This window comes from Macadamia integrifolia, unplaced genomic scaffold, assembly GCF_013358625.1.
Source record: "Macadamia integrifolia cultivar HAES 741 unplaced genomic scaffold, SCU_Mint_v3 scaffold1465, whole genome shotgun sequence".
Taxonomy (NCBI): domain Eukaryota; kingdom Viridiplantae; phylum Streptophyta; class Magnoliopsida; order Proteales; family Proteaceae; genus Macadamia; species Macadamia integrifolia.
In genome coordinates this window covers 467-10,588 of record NW_024868214.1, presented here as the reverse complement: position 1 = coordinate 10,588, position 10,122 = coordinate 467, and the positions used below count along the sequence as shown (strand labels likewise).

Here is a 10,122-nt window from a genome sequence, read left to right as displayed (position 1 = left end):
AAGAATAGCCATTCCCAGCGAAAGCTCTGCCTAAGTGCCACCTCAGCCTAGCCCTCCCTTAGCCTATCCCTAGTGGAAGCTCTGTCGGAGTGCCACCTCATCCCAAGCCAAGAAATAGCCATTCCCAGTGGAAGCTCTATCAGAGTGCCACCTCATCCCAAGCCCAGAAATAACCTTTCCTAGTAGAACCTCTGTCCGAGTGTCCCTGGAATCTTTTCAGAAATAGCCATTCCCAGCGGAAGCTTTGTCGAAGTGCTACCTTAGCCTAACCCTCCCTTAGCCTATCCCCAGCGGAAGCTCTGTAGGAGTGCCACCTCATCCTGAGCCTTGAAATAGTTTTCCCTAGTCGAAGCTCTGTCCAAATCCAAATCCAAAAGCGATCATTCCTAGCCAAAACTCTGTCCAGATACTATCACAATCAGCATCTCTCAAGAAAGAAAGTTAGACGTCAAGGCCATCTTCCCCTGAGCAAGGAGAATCCAAAAAATAGTTTAAGCTGGTACAATCAAGAGCCCACCCCTCTTGACCCGAAGCAGGGGTCAAATTCAGGTATAATCTCTCTCCTCATTCAAGCATAATGTAGACATCTAATAAGCCTTGTTTTAGTGTATATAATAGTTTGAATTCAATTAATGTATATATGTGTGATAACTTAGCCATACATGTGGAATAGTAATAATTATGAAAAATGTTCGTTCTCAAGCATATAGCAAGAAGACCAGTTGAACTGGGAAGATTGGGTGCTTAACACCTTCCTAACTCTGTAACCTGACACTTACCCCAAATCTCTGAACCATACCAAATTTTGGGCCCTTTTCTAAGGAATTGGGCCCACCCCCGGGTCCTAGGTCCATAACCCTAGGTGGTGACTCCAAACCCCATTTGTATGATCCTGATCCTCGAATTGGACCATCATCAAAACCCCCGTCTCAAATGATGAATTTTACATCTATACGAAATAGGCATCCACGTATCTCTGAGCAGCGATATGGTGGTACAGGGCCCACAAGCGAAGCACACATGACTCGAGCCACCTTCCCCCTCACCACGAAGGTGAAGGGAAAGAGAGAGAGGAGAGAGGATGGGGATCCATCTCCGGCCACTACACTCACACTTGTACCTTGACAACGTCATGCAAGGAAGTAGATTTTCAATTCACAAACTGATAAATGTTGTTTGTAATTTTTCTTCTGGTAAAATGGGATTGATTTTATGTGTTTTAGACAAAAGGGTAAAAATGTCAATTCAAAACCTCACTTAACAGAGACTGGTGGTAGGGGTACTAGCGTAATTTGATATTATGCAGGGTTGTCACTCTAATAGTGGATATTCTAGGGGGTGGCGCTGTAAATTACGTAAAAAAAGGTCCATAGACAATTTTGTATGTTTAAGGAGCATTTTTTGAGGTTGGTGTCTATTTTGAAAGAAATAGGTCTATTAGCAAGCATAAAATACATTTTAGTGGATGAACAATTAACAATGGCCATCTTTGCCAATTGTATTTGAGCAATATATGGAACAAATATTAGCGCATCACTTCCACTTGACAAACAAGTACCATATAGATCTGGTAGAAAAAATGAAGTTACCCAAAATGTATAAGTTGCGATCTCATTGGACATATGCTTCACCTTCCTTAGGCTGGTTGAGAGGGTGTTGCATATGACAATCGACTATTATGGGAAGCCAAGAACACTCATTGTTTGAACTTCCTCCATCTGCCACCAGGTGATGTTTCATATGATAATTGTAAAGAAAATTATCAAAAAAATTTGGATGATCTTTGAAATTTTAACTTTTTATGTTTAATTATGTGGGAAAATACTATATTGTTGATTTTGGATACACATATACACCTGAGTATGATTCTGGATACACACATACACTTGGGTATATGATATAGTTTGGGAATATTCAATATCATCAACATGATATTTGTCACACACCACTCCCAGTACTAGGATACTAGCAGTATGAGTAAGATGTTTACCAGTCTTACACCTCTACTAGGATCTCTGATGGCAGTACCTTAACCATCTTCTTTTTGGCCTACTTTTGTGGGTGAGTGAAACTCATTATTATACTAATGAAAGGGGTGATCTATCTTGTCTTGATAAGTGGGTTTTTCTCACTCTTGTTTTCTTCCTTTTTTTTCTCTGTCTTTGTTTTTTGAGCAAGTGTGTTTTTAGTCGAGGGTTGATGTCTAGGTTTTTAGTTTTTAGAGGTAGATGACAAGCGAGGCCTCTATACAGTAGGCTGAGTGAAGGTGGTAGATGAAGGACGATGCCCATTACGTGTTTTGCGAGTCTATGAAGGTAGAGTGGGCTTCTAGTTGCTCTGCTTGGATTGGCGTGGCTGTCCCCCCTTGCTGGTTGAGGCTTGGCCTTTTGACACTACTTGCCTCTACTTTTCATGTCAAGCGTACAAGTGTTGTTAAGTGGGATTGACTTCTAAAGATAGGAATTTATTTGAATCTCCTTGGAGTTCTTTCACAAAGACTTGCCATGGTAAGGAATAAGGGGGGCAGGGCTGGAAGACTACAAGGTAAGGAGTGTTAATTGAACCCATTAGACTGATTTATTGAGAAGGTCAAGCAGGATAGGCTTAACTTAATTATTTGGCTGACAGGGACCATGACTATGGGAAGAGCTCACTGGCTGCGCCGCTTCAAGAGGAAACCCGGGAAAATCTTAACCTCAGCGTACCAAGGTCTGGGGCTGAATTCCGATCCAAACCAAAAGAGAAAGAGTCAGTGCCAAGTGAAAAATTCTCTAATAATCACATAACACCAATCAAAATAAATAATTTCAGCAGAATCAGAGTGTATAATAACGTAATCATAAAATTAGTGGGATAATAACTAGTGTTAATATATTACATAACAAGAATTATCTCGTTCACATCAATTCAAGTACATATAATAATTCCAAAAGAATACCACCCAATAGTTCGGTATCAAAATTATAGAAGACTTCTACCTAACTCTAGGTGCCGCATACGCACAGGTGTCGCATACACAATCAAGGTTGGGCTCCTTGGCCTCTGGTGTCTATAGTCACCAACTCCGTACTCGGCCCGGAGGAAGTAAAGTCACAGCCCAAAGGCACTATATAACCTACATCGTCATCTAAAAAGCAACATTTACGTGGGGTGAGCTCTAACTAGCTCAGTGAGGGGTGGGATTCATGCAAGCATATATACATAATCTATAATACAAATGAATGCAAAATTAAACACATGATCCATAATGCAAATGATTCAATCCATTTGTAATTAAACCACTTGACATACAATTAAGTCGGGTTCATGCTACTACGACGCATTAAGTTGTATCCTTGGTCCCGGAACTCACACATCGGTCACTCAGCAATGCAAATCTTAGTTGTGATTAGGAGCCTGCTGGTCCCGGAATGCGACCATCAGTCACCTAGAAAACCCCTGATAATCCCATCTTGGCATCACGACATCAAAATTATCATCGGCCATGCTGGACTAGTTCTGCCTTTGGTAATAATCACATTGTGCCATGGAAGTGGCATTCCAAAAAGGTTCATCGAACATACCATAGTTGTGTTATTCAACACCTTAACCCCCTATTGGCAAGGGGATGTAGCATAGAGAATGTAATCCCAACCACAATATACTACATGCATTGCATAATAATATAGTTAGTATGACATTGCATAATGATACAGTTAGTATGACATACAATATCGGAATCAACCATCGACCAAATCACATCCATGTCCAAGCCTAGCTAGCGTATAAGCAATTAAGTATGGGATACGGAATATCAGAATTACCATCGGTCACACACCCATATCCTAGAATAGTCATGGAGTACATGATACCGGAATCACCACCAGCCACAAAAGTGCATCCACAAGTATATCTAAATCTAATAGACACCTAATACATGATATAAACATCCACACGACGATCACGGTATCAGAACCACCTTGGCCACACAGGATCCCGTCACACATTTTACAACATACATCCAATTCCAGTTTCACATATTTAACACAATTCAATATATCATAGAATGTTATGAAATTTACATAAATCATTTGAGCAATTAGAACATTTACATAGGATTACTACATCATGCATACAGTTCTACAATATCAAAACATTTCAAAAATTAAAGTCAACCACCACTCACCTTGGTTGTAGCTTGGATAGGTGAAATTTCAAGTTGTCAACCAGGTATCAACTCACAAAAGAAATCAAATTTTCACTGAGCCATTTGGGTGTTACGGCAACCTAACAGTTGAAACCCTAACTCTCTATTTGGTCAAAAATATTACCAAAGCTCAACCGGCTTGGTTTGAGCCTAGAAGACATATGGGGGAGGGCGAAGCACACTCCCCTGACCTCCGAGAAATGCCAGGATCTAGGCTCACACCCTCCAATCCAGTGATTCCCTACCTTGCTCAAAGGCACAACTCAAATATGAAGGAAAGGGGTTTTGGGGAAAGGTATCATCCACCTCTAGCAACAACCGGCAACCAAGTGCAAAGCCGGGAGCTCAACCACCTTCTTCTTCTTCTTCCTTTGTTACCTCTTTTTTCCCTCTCCCACATTTTGGACAAGTGAGAAGTGAGAAATGAACTCACTTTCCCTATTTATAGTGCAAGGCCTTAGTGCCTATTTGGTTGGGCACTTGTCCGTGACTTAAGTGGGTTAAGTAGTTGTTTGGGATATACGGGTCCACCATCTTAGACTCCTAGTGTGTACAAGTCATGGGGAAGGGTGTAAGGTAGTGTGGGAGGTTAGTCGGGGCTGGCCACGATGTGAGTAGCGGGGCCCTTGGGCATCGAAGCTAATTTAGCACCACAAGGGCCCCCAGATCTTGCCCAGGTGTTTTCAGTGGCCTTGTTTCTGATGGCCAAGGCAGTATTATGCCTTGACTGCTTGTTGTCCTCCTTTGGTCATTCTATAGGGAGTTTCCCTAGGATGTATAAATGGACTTCCGACAATTTCTAATATGTGTCGGGACTCATATGAGGAGGTGCTAATTCATGTACCGCTTAGGGTTGGAAGGTTTAAATCCCCTCCAATGTGACGTGCACAAAAATGCACGGGCAAGTAGGGTCATTCCTTCCCATTTTGCAATGGGCTATAGTAAGCCAAAACCCATTGTTACTCTCTACCTCCGGCCCGAGACCTATCAGAAAAGTTCAAATTTTACGTGGTTAGGGCACAGGTGTAACAATATTAATCGTAGGTGACCATAAGGAGGAGAGGAGTTATTTAATTTTACACACACGTTGTTGAGAACTGTTATTGAGAGAGCATTTGGCATCTTGAAGATGCATTTTCTTGTTCTAAAGATGATGTCTATGTATAATTCAAGACGCAAGTTTTTTTATACTGATTAACTACTTTACAATACACAACTTTATTACGAAGCAAACGACATCATATTGGCTTTTTGAAAAAGCAGAGAGGAGAGAATTTGATGATGAAAATGAAGTTGATGATAAAGGTATTGATGACAATGAGCTTGTGAACATCACAAATGTGGTAGTGGGCACATAACAACAACGATGGAAAGCATATCGTAGGCGATTGATGATGAACATAATGTCTATTGAGTTTTTTTCTTTTTCATGTTACTTTTTTTTTTTTTTTTTTTTTTTAATGAATATTTTCATGTGACATTTCAGCATATTTTATTAGAAACCATCAAGTATTTGAATAATTTTTTTTGGTCATGTGTTTGTTCCCTAATCTCATATGCTTCTTTTATACTTTCTCTCCTCTCTTAACCATGTGGGCCAGTCTGTGTGGGAGATTTCCCCACATTGGAGGTGTGGGAACCCTCTCCCAAAAAATATATTCATTACAAAGAATCTATTTTTTATAGATTGACTTGCAAATGCTTGCAAGATTTTTTTTTTTTTTGAATTACTTGAAATATTTTAGATCATACCAATTTTTTTTTTAATTGGGGCAACCAAAAATTTCAATTTTATTGACAAAAAAATATGTTGGTCAACTAGTTCAAGAATCGAAATAGAATCTCCAGATTAGCCTCAAGTTTTGGTTTTGATTTCTATGTAGGGGTGTCAATTGGTCATTCGGTTTCGTTTCGGTCTACAAAATGATGAGATCAAACCAATCCATTAAGAAACTTATTTTGATCGGTTTCGATTTTGATTTTTTTTTTTTTTTTTCAATATCGAGTTAATACCGGTTTAAATCGGTTTATTATTAGGCTTGAACCATAATGAAATCTTACATTCATAACTTTTAGTGACAAAGATTTGACCAAAAAAAAAACTTTAAATTTATCATTAAATCATGGTTTATCATTGTAAGAGAAACATAACTAATTTGAAACCAATGGATAACAAATTACTAAGAAGATAACTAATATTAAAATAACAAAATGAACCCTATTATCCAATCTTTCATTTAACTATCCAACTAGTTTTGTGTAGTGAACAAGGAAATCAATGGAAGCATTATTACAATTTACAAATCAATTTCTCTATTCATAACCTCACATTCAATGATTTATAACAATTCCTTACAATAAAAAATATTCTCACTTATATTGTAAAAAATGGATAGTCAAGTTATCAATTTATAATTTCATAATCATTTATTTTGATATCGGTTTCATTCGGTTTGGTTATTGGTTAGTTCGGTTTGGATCGGTTTCAGCTGGTCCCATCATACCTCAGTCCAAAACCAATCCAATAAGGATCGTTTTGGTTCAATTCATATTTTTTCGGTCGGTTTTATTGGTTCGAGGCTTCGAGCTAAGTTTTGACACCCCTATTTCTATGAACTAGAACTGAATCCATTTTACTGAAATCAAATCAAAAGCAAACCGAACCGAACTGAACCAAGTTACACTTCAAGGCCTCGGACTGGGCCCCAGGGTTTCTTGACCATTTCCTTTCTTAGCGGATCAAACACCCTGATTCCATTAATGCCCTTCGCTTTTCAAATCGTCCAAATTTCTAATTCCCCTCTTTAGTTTCCTCAATCTGCCAGCTGCCATCGTCGACGTTCGGGGTTAGTGTGTATCGCTGTCTCTCTCTCTGGTGTGTATCATCTGCGTTGTTCTAAATGTCCGAAACCGTTGGAGTTTGAATGTGGAAGTTCAATCAATTGCATTCCAGATTTCTGACAAGATCTTGGACTTCTTAGGTTGCAGGTGAGAAACTCAAAGATGCTAGATTTCACTTCTCTTGGATTGTCGTCAGTTCAATAATGTTTGGAGCATCCGCTCTTCCTCCAAGAAAATGAATTCTTTGGAAAATGGGTGGATCGATTGGTTCTAAAGTTCGTGAGTTCTGATTCAATTAATAAAATTTCCTCGATGTTCCGGTTGACACATGGCTGCTGGGTTTAAGCTTCCTCTGATTCTCTCTGAATTGGATATTGGAGTTTGTTTACAAATAAAAGCACCTGAATTACTTCTGCAAAACCCAGATACTAGATGTTATGATCGGATATAAAGGTTTCCTGGTGAATCGATGGGAAATAATTGTTTTATTTATGACGATCTAATCGATGTAATAAACCCGATGGAATATAGTAATCCTTTGACTATGAAAAGTGAGAATTAATCTTGCAAAATTTTATGAAGTCCCATAGAATCAGAAAGAGTAGCATCTTAAACAAAGTTTATTTGGTTATGTTCTGTTGATTATGGAATGCCTTCCCGTTGAAGTCATAGGGAACATACTTTCCCAGCTTGGAGCTGCAAGGGATGTGGTGATTGCCTCTGCAACTTGCCGGAAGTGGAGAGAATCCTACTGGAATCACCTCCACACCCTTTCATTCAACTCCAATGATTGGCCTGTTTATCGTGATGTCACAACTAGTCGACTGGAGATCATTATAACCCAAACGATATTCCAGATCAGGGGTTTGCATTGCCTATCAATTTTTTTGGATGACGTTGATTAGTTCTCGGCAGCTCCGGTGATTGCTTGGCTCATGTATACCAGAGAAACATGGCGCCGATTGTTGTATAATGTCTGTACTACCCCAAATGTCAACATTTTTGAAAAGTGTGGTAGGCAGAAGCTGGAAGTGTTACATTATTTGGGAAAAAAATCGTCTGCAATTCTGATCTCGTACAATTCCGTGAAATACCACCTTCAGGGGGTGACACGTGTATTGATACCAATGCAATGGTCTAGATTTGATTTAAATGCCTCTTCATTGATTTAATGTTTTATTAGTTGTACCAGATCTGGACCATTGTATTGGTATCAATACACGTGTCACCGCCTGAAAGTGATATTACACGGAATTGTATGAGATCGGAATTGCAGACGATTTCAACCCGTTACATTTGGCTCGTAATTCCATCACAGGGAATGAACCTAGTTACAGAGATTTCCTCGCCTGAAATCCTTGCCTCTGAGTTGCGTCACTATTTCAGCTTTGGATCTGAGCCTTCTGCTTACTGTGCTATACGTAGAGTATGAGTGCTCTTCTCTAGTGTGCATGTGAATTCTGGATTATTTTTCTCCACTGATGGATACATTTATTTGGCTGAACGTTGTATATAAGCTATTCTTTCTGGAAGAGATAAAATTTGGATTCATTATTCTTATGATCGTACTTTTTTCCTCTATTTATTTAACCATTCTTATGTTTTGGTATTACATTTCTCTTTATCCTGATCCCTATGTCCTTATATGCTGTTTCTCCTTATGCTGAATCCTTATGGCTGTTTTGGGTTTTAAAGCTTGTAACAGTGTCTTAGTTCCTTTTATTAGCCTTGTTAAATGTGAAATCTGTTTTGGCATTTCATTGGCTATTACTTTCAAGTGCGAAGGAGGTGGGAGTTTATTATTTTCCTAATGCTGGACATCCGTGTCACGAATGCTATACTACTTGTGATGTTTCTAGAGGAGCATTCAGTCTGGCTTTTCTCATTTATCCCGACTAGAAGCATGGGAAACCAAATGCATATTTCATTTTGATTGAAAGTGTCTACATATTTCATACATACACGTGGTTGGGGCTTCCATATGGGAAAGGGCAATGTTGGCATTCTAAAATTAAATTTATTCTCCACTTTCCTCAAGTTTTTCTCCCCCAGCCCCTGTGTGTGTGTGTGTGTTGACTGGCAGGGCACTGTTTTTTGAGTTAAACAATGAAAAGTAATCATAACAGCAGTCTATTCAATTCACAATAATAGGAAAAAAAATGGAATTTAAAAAGTTATCTTATTTTAATTGCTGAAGAACAAAACGAATTTCAGAACTGAAGTGCTTTGGTGATTAAATCTCAATGTCTGTATCAAATGCATGTACGAATTGCACATGCCTCACCATACCCATCTTCACAACCCTTTCAATTCTTCTCTTCCCTCTCCCTCTTCAGCAAAGAAACCCTCTTCCTCTTTTCCCCCCCTTTATGTGAATACGTGTTTACCTCAAAAGAGACAGAAGTGTTGATTGGGCAACCATGGCAATGCCAAACATTGCAGAGAGTCTTAGTCAAGGTACTCACTCTGTCCCTACCTATTCTTCTTATGAACAAGACACCTCCCACCTCTGCCTGCTCCCCGCACAATGAGACCCCTTTTATGTGAACTTACCTCCTTGTCCTGAGCTGCTCAAATTTCCATGAGTTAATTGTTGCAGTGATGGGGCAGACAAAAAAAAATGGGCATATAAATAGGAATAGTTTTAATTTTTTTTTTTGTATGACAAATTTTCCCTTAACTGAAATAGGTTGTGTCACAGACACCTAAGTCCCCACTGATGCAAGAAGAGTGGAAAAATTCCTCCTATTTTAGAATTATTTTGTGTACATTTTATTCCCTTATATTTTTTTTAAGCATTTTTATTGGAAATTTCTGTACTATGTAGGCATGGAATGGGCTATCAAACCAAATTGACGAGTTGGATTGAATAATATATGTTACAATTCTTCCTTTAATTTTTACACTTATTTCTCCCAACCGTTTCTAGAAGTTCAAGGGGCCTTTCACAAAGCAATCCTATTCTTCCTTTGTCTTCATTGTCTTGATGTAAATTTCTAGTAGAATAGTCAAAAATATTAAAATGGAAGATGTTGGAGGCCTTTTCTGTGAGTGAAACAGGACTACTGTTGTGAAAAGTGTTGAGCATTTTTAGG

The 10,122-nt window shown here is 38.8% G+C and overlaps 1 pseudogene; it reads left to right on the top strand.

Moving 5' to 3' along the window:
- The first annotated feature begins 7,585 nt into the window (after positions 1 to 7,585).
- On the top strand, positions 7,586 to 8,484 carry LOC122063819 (annotated as a pseudogene).
- Positions 8,485 to 10,122: the final 1,638 nt, after the last annotated feature.